The 14,408-nt window shown below is 41.0% G+C and overlaps 1 pseudogene; it reads right to left on the bottom strand.

Annotated features, from left to right (window-relative positions):
* Nucleotides 1–3,550: 3,550 nt before the first annotated feature.
* On the bottom strand, nt 3,551–11,426 carry LOC140624860 (zinc finger CCHC domain-containing protein 17-like; annotated as a pseudogene).
* Nucleotides 11,427–14,408: the final 2,982 nt, after the last annotated feature.

Here is a 14,408-nt window from a genome sequence, read left to right as displayed (position 1 = left end):
AAAAAGAGAGAATTTATGATCAGAAGACCTTAACTACAGGGAATGCTAAAGGAATTTCTGCAGGCTGAAGGGAAAGATATCAAAGGAAAACAGATTGTTAGGAAGAAAAGTGTACACAAAATAGTAAATATATGGGGTACCTTATTCTTTCTCAGTGTCTTTAAAACTAACATTTTGTTGTGTGATTTAAGGCATATATAAATGTAACATATAATAAGTTCGATATAAAGCATAAAAGTAAATGGAACATTATAGATACAGCTGAGATGGACTGAGCCCACTACAGCCTATCTCCCCAATGGATTAAAACTAAAAACTCTGTACAAAATACAAAGAGCAACTACCTGAGGACTTTGAAAAGCAAATAATATCAGGCAGATTAAGGAGAGAAATAAAAACTTGAAGATCAATTCATATGGCATGGTGAATTTCCTTTAATTATTCATTTTCCCCCTTCTTTTGTCTCCTGGCTTTGAACTGATGGTTGACCAAACTGGGAAATAGCCTGGGAACAGAGAGGCAAAAATACTGAGAGAAATTTATCTTCTGACCAGAGCATTAGAAAAGAGGGCACTTGTGATTCTGAGAGGATTGGAGGGGAGCCCCCTTTTATTGTTTCCCCTCCCTCCCATTTCTTGGTGCCTTCCCTTGGTGCAGCACCAGAGGTGGAACTGCACTGATGTCAGTGCATATGAAATCCCAAGTTAAAACCCATTTCTCTAAATGCAGGAACTGAGAAAACAGCTTTTGTTATGTAGAGTGTGGGGAGGAATGGTCATTATATATCTAACTTTCTTTCATCAGTGTAACCCAAGGGTGGCCTGGTTAGTACAGAAGTATGTGATAGAGTGGGAGGCTAAAACTATGAGAGAATCTCATCTTTTGGGTCAAAAAAACTTGGAAAGAGGGCCCTTAGGGTCTAAAGTGGGAGAGAAGATTCAGAAGGGGTCATCGCTAAAGAAGGAGATACACTGGTTCTATGAATGAACTGATAGAATTTTCAGGCTTACCCCTAAGCTGCACATTCACAACATACATATCCAAAGAAATATAGAAAAGACATTGTTCAGCATTCAACTAATTTCTGGGGTGCCTGGGTGGTTTAGTCAGTCAATCTGATTTCTACTCCGCTCATGCTCTCAGGGTCCTGGGTTCAACCCAGTGTCAGACTCAGCACTCAGCAGAGAATCTGCTTATCCCGCTTCCCCTCCTTCTGCAGCTCCCTCTGCTCATCTTCTTTCTGTCTCTCTCTCAAATAAATAAATAAAATCTTAAAAACCTCAACTAATTTCTGAATGGCTCAATGAATGATAGACCCAAACAATATATCCAAGGATTTAGAAATAACACATACAGAAAATAAAGTACAATTTGTGATTTGAATCTAACCCAGTAGATTGCCTGCTAAAACAAACAAACAAAAAAATCAACATACTCCAGAGATTGTAATAGGAACCACGGTTTCATACTGTTATATTAAAAATGTCCAGTATACAATCCAGAATTACTTGATACACAGAACCCAGAAATATCTGATCACCTTCAAGAGAAAAGATGCCAACCCCTAAATACTTCAGATATTTGAAATCCAAGGCAAAGATTATTTTGTTACAATAAAGCAGATATTATAACCATTCTCCATGAAGTATAGGTAAACACTCTTGAAATGAATGGAAATATAAAAGGTCTCGAGAGAAGTAGAAACTATAAAAACAACCAAATTTTATTTTATTTTATTTTATTTTTTAAAGATTTTATTTATTTATTCATGAGAGACAGAGAGAGAGAGGCAGAGACAGGCAGAGGGAGAAGCAGGCTCCATGCAGGGAGCCCGACATGGGACTTGATCCCGGAACTCCAGGACTACAACCTGGGCCAAAGGCAGGTACCAAACCGTTGAGCCACCCAGGGATCCCCAAATTGAAATTTTAGAACTTCAAAACTGCAATAACTTAAATTTAAAGATTCAACCAAGGGGCATAAAAGCAGAGTACAGAAGAAAAAGGCAGCTCAATAAACTTTAAAAGTGATCAGTAGGAAGTATCCAGTCTGAAGTAGGGAAAGAAAAATTAGAAAAGACTCCACTAGTACCTGGGTGGCTCATTTGGTTAAGTGTCTGCCTTCAGCTCAGGTCATGATCCCAGGATCCTGGGATTGAGCCCTGGATCAGGCTTCCTGCTCAGCAGGGAGTCTGCTTCTCCCTTTCCCACTGCCCCTCCCTCCAGCTTATACTCTCTCTTTCTTAAATAAACAAAATATTTTAAGAAAATAGAAAAACTCCACTGAGCCTCAGCAATCTTTGGGCCACTATCAAAAAGCCTAGTATTTGTGTCATGTCATTGGAATTCCAGAAGGAGAGAAGAAAGAGGAATAAGAAATTTTGGAGAGGTGGAGTGGGGCAAGATGGTGGAAGAGTAGGGTCTCCAAATCACCTGTCTCCACCAAATTACCTAGAAAACCTTCACATTATCCTGAAAATCTATTAATTCGGCCTGAGATTTAAAGAGAGAACACCTGGAATGCTACAGTGAGAAGAGTTCGCGCTTCTATCAAGGTAGGAAGACGGGGGAAAAATAAATAAACAAAAGGCCTCCAAGGGGGAGGGGCCCCGCGAGGAGCCGGGCTGAGGCCGGGGCGAGTGTCCCCAGGACAGGAGAGCCCCGTCAGGGAGAAGCAGGAGCTGCACCGACCTTCCCGGGCGGAAAGGGGCTCGCAGGGAGTTAGAGCAGGACCCAGGAGGGCGGGGATGCCCGCGGGCTCCCGGGGACACTAACAGACACCTGCGCCCCGGGAGAGTGCGCCGAGCTCCCTAAGGGCTGCAGCGCGCACGGCGGGACCCGGAGCAGCTCGGGGGGCTCGGGGGCGGCTCCGCGGAGGGAACTGCGCGGCCCCAGGAGCAGCCTCGGAGGGGCTCGGGCAGAGGAAGAGGCTCCGTGCGGAGGGGGCTGCGCGGTTCCAGGAGCAGCTCGGGGTGCTCGGGCGGCGGCTCCGCGGAGGGGGCTGCGCGGCCCGGGAGCGCGAATCCAACAGCGCAGACTCCGGAGCACTGGGCGCCGGGACACAGCCCAGGATCCGGCCTCCCCCGGGACAGGCAGAGGCCGGGAGGGCCCAGGACAGCAAGGACGCTCCTGCCCCGAGCTGAGCAGATCAGCGGCCCCGCCCCGGAGCCTCCAGGCCCTGCAGACGGAGACCTCCGGAGTTCCTGTGGGAGCTGAATCCAGGTTTCCAGAGCTGCCCCGCCACTGGGGTTGTTCCTCCTGCGGCCTCACGGGGTAAACAACCCCCACTGAGCCCTGCACCAGGCAGGGGCACAGCAGCTCCCCCAACTGCTAACACCTGAAAATCAGCACAGCAGGCCCCTCCCCCAGAACACCAGCTAGACGGACAAGTTCCAGGAGAAGCCAAGGGACTTAAAGTACACAGAATCAGAAGATACTCCCCCGTGGTTCTTTTGTTTTGTTTTGTTTTGTTTTGCTTTTTGATTTGTTTCCTTCCCCCACCACCTTTTTTTTCTCCTTTCTTTTTCTTTTTCTTTCTCTTTTTCTTCTTTTTATTTTTCGTTTTTTTTCTTCCTTTTTTTTTTCTCTTTCTCTTTTCTTTCCTTCTTTCTCTCCTCTCTTTTTCTCCTTTTCCCAATACAACTTGCTTTTGGCCACTCTGCACTGAGCAAAATGACTAGAAGGAAAACCTCACCTCAAAAGAAAGAATCAGAAACAGTCCTCTCTCCCACAGAGTTACAAAATCTGGATTACAATTCAATGTCAGAAAGCCAATTCAGAAGCACTATTATACAGCTACTGGTTGCTCTAGAAAAAAGCATGAAGGACTCAAGAGACTTCATGACTGTAGAATTTAGATCTAATCAGGCAGAAATTAAAAATCAATTGAATGAGATGCAATCCAAACTAGAAGTCCTAACGACGAGGGTTAACGAGGTGGAAGAACGAGTGAGTGACATAGAAGACAAGTTGATAGCAAAGAGGGAAACTGAGGAAAAAAGAGACAAACAATTAAAAGACCATGAAGAGGGATCCCTGGGTGGCGCAGCGGTTTAGCGTCTGCCTTTGGCCCAGGGCGCGATCCTGGAGACCCAGGATCGAATCCCACGTCAGGTTCCCGGTGCCTGGAGCCTGCTTCTCCCTCTGCCTATGTCTCTGCCTCTCTCTCTCTCTCTCTCTCTCTCTCTCTCTCTCTGTGTGTGTGTGACTATCATAAATAAATAAAACATTAAAAAAAAACTATTCTTCTAAAAAAAAAAAAAGAAAAGAAAAGACCATGAAAATAGATTAAGGGAAATAAACGACAGCCTGAGGAAGAAAAACCTACGTTTAATTGGTGTTCCCGAGGGCGCTGAAAGGGACAGAGGGCCAGAATATGTATTTGAACAAATTCTAGCTGAAAACTTTACTAATCTGGGAAGGGAAACAGGCATTCAGATCCAGGAAATAGAGAGATCCCCCCCTAAAATGAATAAAAACCATTCAACACCTCGACATTTAATAGTGAAGCTTGCAAATTCCAAAGATAAAGAGAAGATCCTTAAAGCAGCAAGAGACAAGAAATCCCTGACTTTTATGGGGAGGAGTATTAGGGTAACAGCAGACCTCTCCACAGAGACCTGGCAGGCCAGAAAGGGCTGGCAGGATATATACAGGGTCCTAAATGAGAAGAACATGCAACCAAGAATACTTTATCCAGCAAGGCTATCATTCAAAATGGAAGGATAGATAAAGAGCTTCCAAGACAGGCAGCAACTAAAAGAATATGTGACCTCCAAACCAGCTCTGCAAGAAATTTTAAGGGGGACTCTTAAAATTCCCCTTTAAGAAGAAGTTCAGTGGAACATTCCACAAAAACAAGGACTGAATAGATATCATGATGACACTAAACTCATATCTCTCAATAGTAACTCTGAACGTGAATGGGCTTAATGACCCCATCAAAAGGTGCAGGGTTTCAGACTGGATAAAAAAGCAGGACCCATCTTTTTGCTGTCTACAAGAGACTCATTTTAGACAGAAGGACACCTACAACCTGAAAATAAAAGGTTGGAGAACCATTTACCATTCGAATGGTCCTCAAAATAAAGCAGGGGTAGCCATCCTTATATCAGATAAACTAAAATTTACCCCAAAGACTGTAGTGAGAGATGAAGAGGGACACTATATCATACTTAAAGGATCTATTCAACAAGAGGACTTAACAATCCTCAATATATATGCCCCGAATGTGGGAGCTGCCAAATATATAAATCAATTATTAACCAAAGTGAAGAAATACTTAGATAATAATACACTTATACTTGATGACTTCAATCTAGCTCTTTCTATACTCGATAGGTCTTCTAAGCACAACATCTCCAAAGAAACGAGAGCTTTAAATGATACACTGAACCAGATGGATTTCACAGATATCTACAGAACTTTCCATCCAAACGCAACTGAATACACATTCTTCTCAAGTGCCCATGGAACTTTCTCCAGAATAGACCACACATTGGGTCACAAATCGGGTCTGAACCGATACCAAAAGATTGGGATCGTCCCCTGCATATTCTCAGACCATAATGCCTTGAAATTAGAACTAAATCACAACAAGAAGTTTGGAAGGACCTCAAACACGTGGAGGTTAAGGACCATCCTGCTAAAAGATGAAAGGGTCAACCAGGAAATTAAGTAAGAATTAAAAAGATTCATGGAAACTAATGAGAATGAAGATACACCGTTCAAAATCTTTGGGATGCAGCAAAAGCAGTCCTAAGGGGGAAATACATCGCAATACAAGCATCCATTCAAAAACTGGAAAGAACTCAAATACAAAAGCTAACCTTACACATAAAGGAGCTAGAGAAAAAACAGCAAATAGATCCTACACCCAAGAGAAGAAGGGAGTTAATAAAGATTCGAGCAGAACTCAACGAAATCGAGACCAGAAGAACTGTGGAACAGATCAACAGAACCAGGAGTTGGTTCTTTGAAAGAATTAATAAGATAGATAAACCATTAGCCAGCCTTATTAAAAAGAAGAGAGAGAAGACTCAAATTAATAAAATCATGAATGAGAAAGGAGAGATCACTACCAACACCAAGGAAATACAAACGATTTTAAAAACATATTATGAACAGCTATACACCAATAAATTAGGCAATCTAGAAGAAATGGACGCATTCCTGGAAAGCCACAAACTACCAAAACTGGAGCAGGAAGAAATAGAAAACCTTAACAGACCAATAACCAGGGAGGAAATTGAAGCAGTCATCAAAAACCTCCCAAGACACAAGAGTCCAGGGCCAGATGGCTTCCCAGGGGAATTTTATCAAACGTTTAAAGAAGAAACCATACCTATTCTCCTAAAGCTGTTTGGAAAGATAGAAAGAGATGGAGTACTTCCAAATTCCTTCTATGAGGCCAGCATCACCTTAATTCCAAAACCAGACAAAGACCCCACCAAAAAGGAGAATTACAGACCAATATCCCTGATGAACATGGATGCAAAAATTCTCAACAAGATACTGGCCAATAGGATCCAACAGTACATTAAGAAAATTATTCACCATGACCAAGTAGGATTTATCCCTGGGACACAAGGCTGGTTCAGCACCCGTAAAACAATCAATGTGATTCATCATATCAGCAAGAGAAAAACCAAGAACCATATGATCCTCTCATTGGATGCAGAGAAAGCATTTGACAAAATACAGCATCCATTTCTGATCAAAACTCTTCAGAGTGTAGGGATAGAGGGAACATTCCTCGACATCTTAAAAGCCATCTATGAAAAGCCCACAGCAAATATCATTCTCAATGGGGAAGCACTGGGAGCCTTTCCCCTAAGATCAGGAACAAGACAGGGATGTCCACACTCACCACTGCTATTCAACATAGTACTGGAAGTCCTAGCCTCAGCAATCAGACAACAAAAAGACATTAAAGGCATTCAAATTGGCAAAGAAGAAGTCAAACTCTCCCTCTTTGCAGAGGACATGATACTCTACATAGAAAACCCAAAAGTCTCCACCCCAAGATTGTTAGAACTCATACAGCAATTCGGTAGCGTGGCAGGATACAAAATCAATGCCCAGAAATCAGTGGCATTTCTATACACTAACAATGAGACTGAAGAAAGAGAAATTAAGGAGTCAATCCCATTTACAATTGCACCCAAAAGCATAAGATACCTAGGAATAAACCTAACCAAAGATGTAAAGGATCTATACCCTAAAAACTATAGAGCACTTCTGAAAGAAATTGAGGAAGACACAAAGAGATGGAAAAATATTCCATGCTCATGGATTGGCAGAATTAATATTGTGAAAATGTCAATGTTACCCAGGGCAATGTACACATTTAATGCAATCCCTATCAAAATACCATGGACTTTCTTCAGAGAGTTAGAACAAATTATTTTAAGATTTGTGTGGAATCAGAAAAGACCCCGAATAGCCAGGGGAATTTTAAAAAAGAAAACCATATCTGGGGACATCACAATGCCAGATTTCAGGTTGTACTACAAAGCTGTGGTCATCAAGACAGTGTGGTACTGGCACAAAAACAGACACATAGATCAGTGGAACAGAATAGAGAACCCAGAAGTGGACCCTGAACTTTATGGTCAACTAATACTCAATAAAGGAGGAAAGACTATCCATTAGAAGAAAGACAGTCTCTTCAATAAATGGTGCTGGGAAAATTGGACAGCCACATGCAGAAGAATGAAACTAGACCACTCTCTTTCACCAAACACAAAGATAAACTCAAAATGGATGAAAGATCTAAATGTGAGACAAGATTCCATCAAAATCCTAGAGAAGAACACAGGCAACACCCTTTTTGAACTCGGCCACAGTAACTTCTTGCAAGATACATCCATGAAGGCAAAAGAAACAAAAGCAAAAATGAACTATTGGGACTTCATCAAGATAAGAAGCTTTTGCACAGCAAAGGATACAGTCAACAAAACTAAAAGACAACCTACAGAATGGGAGAAGATATTTGCAAATGACATATCAGATAAAGGGCTAGTTTCCAAGATCTATAAAGAACTTATTAAACTCAACACCAAAGAAACAAACAATCCAATCATGAAATGGGCAAAAGACGTGAAGAGAAATCTCACAGAGGAAGACATAGACATGGCCAACATGCATATGAGAAAATGCTCTGCATCACTTGCCATCAGGGAAATACAAATCAAAACCACAATGAGATACCACCTCACACCGGTGAGAATGGGGCAAATTAACAAGGCAGGAAACAACAAATGTTGGAGGGGATGCGGAGAAAAGGGAACCCTCTTACACTGTTGGTGGGAATGTGAACTGGTGCAGCCACTCTGGAAAACTGTGTGGAGGTTCCTCAAAGAGTTAAAAATAGACCTGCCCTACGACCCAGCAATTGCACTGTTGGGGATTTACCCCAAAGATACAGATGCAGTGAAACGCCGGGACACCTGCACCCCGAAGTTTATAGCAGCAATGGCCACGATAGCCAAACTGTGGAAGGAGCCTCGGTGTCCATCGAAAGATGAATGGATAAAGAAGATGTGGTTTATGTATACAATGGAATATTACTCAGCTATTAGAAATGACAAATACCCACCATTTGCTTCAACGTGGATGGAACTGGAGGGTATTATGCTGAGTGAAGTAAGTCAGTCGGAGAAGGACAAACATTATATGTTCTCATTCATTTGGGGAATATAAATAATAGTGAAAGGGAATATAAGGGAAGGGAGAAGAAATGTGTGGGAAATATCAGAAAGGGAGACAGAACGTAAAGACTGCTAACTCTGGGAAACGAACTAGGGGTGATAGAAGGGGAGGAGGGCGGGGGGTGGGAGTGAATGGGTGACGGGCACTGGGGGTTATTCTGTATGTTAGTAAATTGGACACCAATAAAAAATAAATTAAAAAAAAGTGCAAAAAAAAAGAAATTTTGGAGAAATAATAGTTGAAAACTCCAATTTGGTAAAAGACATGCATTTTTCAGATTAAAAAACCTCAATAAAACCCAAACATGTTGGAATGCCTGGGTGGCTCAATGGTTGAGCATCTGCCTTTGTTTGGTTCAGATCATGATCCTGGGGTCCTGGGATTGAGTCCCATATCAGGCTCCCCTTAGGAAGCCTGCTTCTCCCTCTGCCTGGTTCTCTGCCTCTCTCTGTGTGTCTCTCATGAATAAATAAATAAAAACTTTATTATTTTTTATTTTTTTAAAGATTTTATTTATTTATTCATCAGAGACACAGAAAGAGAAACAGAGACACAGGGAGAGAGAGAAGCAGGCTCCATGCAAGAAGCCTGATATGGGACTTCATCCCAGAACTCTGGGATCACGCCCTGAGCCAAAGGCAGATGCTCAACTGCTGAGCCACCCAGGCGTCCCTAAATAAAATCTTAAAAAAAAAAAACAAAAACGTGTTAAAAATCAAAGAAAATTACCAGACTTAACATAGTTAAACTATAAAAGACCAAGTAAAAATTTTAAATGCTTAAAAGTGTGTAGAAAAAAATACGCTTTAAAAAGCTTTGGACAACAATGTTTCACATCACTGCATATTTCTGATTAGAAACCATGTATGTGAGAGGACAATGGAACAACATCTTAAATGTGCAGAAAGAGATGAATTGTCAATCCAGGAAAACAACTAAAAAATGAAGACAAAAATAGACATTTTCAGATGAAAACTAAGAGAATTTATCACAGCAGACTTACTCTAAAAGAAAGGTTGAGAAATGATCACAGATGAAAAATCTCAGGAAGAAAAGCAGAGCAATAGAAATGGTAAATATTTAACTATATATAATACAGTATTTCCCTTTTTATTCCCCTTTTAAGTTCTTTAACAAATGCATGATGGCTGAATAAAAGATCATAATGTTGTCTGGTATGATTTTTCAGTGTATGTAGATATAATACATATGACCATTATAACATAAAGGGGGATGACGAAAGGACCTAGATAGTTGTAAGGCTTCTGTGTTTTTATTGTTTGTTTGTTTTTATTTTTGTCTTAGTGCCAGGAATTTAAGCAGAGACCCAAGGTAAAATCAATTGATCTACACAGTAGTAAATGTAAAGCAATGATCTTGGCTTGAGCTATCTGGTTCAGTGATCTGGCAAAATGTCACACACAAGCTTGGTTGCTGCAAACAATGGTTTTCTCACTGTCACTTGTAGCATTGTAGAATCATACTAGAGGGAATGGAAAAAGTGAGCACCACTTCTTACCATGTTCTCCCTCACCCTCCTGGTCTCCCTTGGCCTCTGTGTTGGATCCTGCAGAGATCACTCACCAATCAGGCCAGGAAAGACCCAGCAGGGAGGGGCCAATCTGTCCTCCAACTATGGCCACACTTGCCTCCACAGCAGTATCTGTGGCTATAGCGTGGGCCCCTGTGCAGGAATCTGGCTCTGGCAATGGCAGCTGGAGAGGGTAATAGGACCTGTGGCTGAATGAAGGCAGTTGAGTGAATGAATGAATGGGTGAGCAGCAGGGGTCACTTGCAAAGAGACCAAGAATGATAAGTTAAACACTCATTCAGGCAGATGCTTTTGACATCTAACTCCCAAACCTGTCTGCTGCATGAGGGAGCCATCTCTCTTGGATGAGAAGTCAGTGGGGTGGGAGGCTATATTCTCACCTAGTCTTTGCAGGAGCCAGGGCTTCTAGGCACAAGGCTCCTGATTCTTCCTTCTCTCAACTACCCCCTCTACTCTCATTCTCACTTCTTGTGCTCCTCCTGCGCCTCCTCCTCTCCTCCCCCTCTTCTTCTCCTCCACCCCCTTCTTTGCTGCCTTGCTGTATTTTGATGTGTGTCTTGCCCTCTTGACTGTGTCATTCTCATAGTCTTAGCTGCCAGAGTCAGATGACTTCCTTTTTCTGTGCTTCTTTTTCTTCTTTTCCTTCTTTCTTTTTCTAGAATCCCTCATGGGGTCAAGCTTCTCAAGCTCTGCTGACTTTGCTTCTTCCTTTCTTCCTCATTAAATATCAGAGAATACCTGGTCCCTCCTGGCTGCATAAAATAATCCTTTGCAAAGTAGCTTTTACAGCCACACTTCTTGCAGGTAGTGTTCAGGAGAGCCTTGAGGGTGATCTGCCCAGTGTAATCCTGGAAGGACTGCCCCCACCTCTCTTGTTTAGTGATAACATTGTTGGGGCTCAGGTTTTTTCTAGTCCCTTGATTGAGGATATCCTCTCATTTTTCATCCCTTGATAAATAAGCTTCACCCACACTTTGTCTCCAACATCTGCTATCTCAGAGGGCTTTTCCGTGTGACAGGATGACATGTGAGCTTGATGGTCCAGAGTTTGCTTCTGACTGTGGGATTTTGATAAAGGCTCCATAGTCTGTCACCATAGCAACCTGTCCTTGGAAAATAGTGTAGAGAGCAGGCAAGTTCTCAATGGTCTTGGGTCTTCCTGAATTTATCCTTAATGTTCTATGGCTTCTATTTCTCTTCTGCTAAAGGTAATTCAACCTTACCTTTAAGGTTCTGGGTCAACTCCGGGTCTCCCAAGACTTCTGTGTTTTTTGTCAATTCATAAAATATTAACTTGAAAAGTTATATACATGCATTTATCTGTACATATATACACATACATACATACGTATATAAAGTTTCCCAGAGCAACACTAAAACAAATAGAAAATAAAAAACCAAACCAAAATAGTAAAGCTAAAAAGACATATAAATAAAAATGAAACACTCAATGGGGATCCCTGGGTGGCTCAGCGGTTTAGCGCCTGCCTTTGGCCCAGGGCGCGACCCTGGAGTCCTGGGATCGAGTCCCACGCCGGGCTCCCGGCTTGGAGCCTGCTTCTCCCTCTCCCTCTGCCTGTGTCTCTGCCTCTCTCTCTCTATGTCTATCATAAATAAATAAAATATTTTTAAAAAATGAAATACTCAAAAATATAGAAACAACCCAAAAGAAGACAGAAAATGTGAAACATAAGAACAGAAAAAGGCAAACAAAATAATAAAATGGTAACCTAAATCAAACCATATCAATAATTAAATGTAAACTCTAAACACACTGAATAAAGACAATGTTTATCATACTGTTTACAAAAACGTGACCCAACTATATACTATCTTCAGGAAAATCACTTTAAATATAATGATATAGAGAGATTGAAAATAAAATGATAAAAAACATGCATATAAAGACATGAATCAGAAGATAGCTGAAGCAAGTGTTGCCATGAATGTGGAAAAGTGGAACTCAGGCAGCCGGGGTGGCTCAGTGGCATAGCGTCGCCTTCGGTCCCGGGTGTGGTCCTGGAGACCCAGGATCAAGTCCCACTCAGGCTCCCTGCATGGAATGGAGCCTGCTTCTCCCTCTGCCTGTGTCTGTGCCTCTCTCTCTCTCTCTCTCTCTCTCTCTCTCTGTGTGTGTCTCATGAATAAATAAATATTTTTTTAAAGTGGAACTCTTAAAAAAATAAAAAAATAAAAATAAAAATAAAAAAGTGGAACTCTTGTGCATGTAGAAATGGAAAATGGTACTGGTTCTGTGGAAAATGGGATGGCAATTCCTCAAAAATTAAACATAAATTTACAATTTGATTAATCAATTCCATTTCTGGGTATATAAACAAAAGAACTGAAAGCAGGGACTCAAACAGATATTTGTACACCAATGTTCATAGCAACATTATTCACAGCAGCCTATAAAGGTGGAAATAACCCCAAATGTCCATCAACGGATGAATGGATAAACAAATTGTGGTAAATACATACAATAGAATATTATTCAGCCTTTAAAAGGAATGAAATTCTGACACATGCTAAAATATGGATGAATTTTGAAGTCCTTATGCTAAATGAAGTAGGCCAGACACAAAAGGACAGATGTTGTACGATTCCACTTATATGAGGTACTTAGAATAGTCCAATCAGTAGAGAATGTATAACAGTGTTTACCATGAGCTAGGGGGAGGGAGGATGGAAAGTTACTGTTGTTGTTGTTATTAATATTTTATTTATTCATGAGAGACGCAGAGAGAGAGGCAGAGACACAAGCAGAGGGAGAAGCAGGCTTCCTGCAGGGAGCCAATGTGGGACTGGATCCCAGGACCCCGGGATCACAACCTGAGCCAAAGGTAGATAGATGCTCAACCACTGAGCCACCTAGGTGCCCCGGAAAATTGTTTAATGAGTATAGGTTTTTTACGAGGTGATAAAAAAAGTTGAAGATCTATAGTAGTGCTGGTTGCACAACAGTGTGAATACACTTAAAACTATTGAATGGATGGATAGTAGGAACACTTGGGTGGCTCAGTTGGTTAAATGTCTGACTCTTAATTTCAGCCACGTTGGGCTCTGCACTGACTGTGGAGCCTGCTTAATATTCTCCTTCTCCCTCTCCCTCTTACCCATCCTGATCTTTTTCAAAAATAAAAAAAAAGTAAATAGTAAATTTTATGCTATATATATTTTACCACAATAAAAATATAAATGATGTGATTACATTAATATCAGACAATCTAGACTATAGAATGAGGAAAATTAGTAGGGATAAAGTTGGATATTATACAATTATAGAGAATCAATCCACTAAGAAGACCTTATAATCCCAAATATGTTTTATTTAACAAAATAGCTACAAGATATATGAAGCAAAACTGATCAAAATTGAAAGGAGAAATAGATAAGTACATAATTAGAAATTGAAAGTAAAAGTAACACTAGCATTTTTAAAAATGAAATATTCCTAAAAGGGAGTCTCTTCAACCAATGGTGATGGGAAAATTGGACGGTCACATGTAGAAGAATGAAACTGGACCATTTTCTTACACTATACACAAAAAGAAACTAAAAATGGATGAAAGACCTAAATGCTATATAGGAATCTATCAAAATCCTAGAGGATTTTGACCTCTATGACCATGGCTGTAGCAACTTCTTGCTAGATATGACCCCAGAGGCAAGGGAAACAAATAAAAAATGAACTATTGAGACTTCATCAGAATAAAAAGCTTTTGCACAGCAAAGGAAACAATCAACAAAACTAAAAGGCAACCTACAGAATAGGAGAAGACATTTGCAAATGGCATATCTAATAAAGGGCTAGTATCCAAAATCTATAAAGAACTTATCAAACTCAACACTCAAAAAACAAATAATCCAGTCAAGAAATGGGCAGAAGACATGAACAGACATTTCTCCAAAGAAGACACACAAATGGCTAACAGACACATGAAAAAATGCTCAACATCACTCATCATCAGGGAAATACAAATCAAAACTACAATGAGAAGCCACCTCACACATGACAGAATTGCTAAAATTAACAACACAGGAAACAACAGCTGTTGAAGAGGATGCAGAGAAAGGGGAACTCTCCTACACTGTTGGTGGGAATGCCAACTGCTGCAGCCACTATATAAAACAGTATGGAGGTT

The sequence above is a fragment of the Canis lupus genome, chromosome 1, assembly GCF_048164855.1.
Source record: "Canis lupus baileyi chromosome 1, mCanLup2.hap1, whole genome shotgun sequence".
NCBI classification, from domain to species: domain Eukaryota; kingdom Metazoa; phylum Chordata; class Mammalia; order Carnivora; family Canidae; genus Canis; species Canis lupus.
The sequence above is the reverse complement of the archived record's forward strand: the minus strand, read 5'-3'. Positions and strand labels throughout refer to the sequence as shown.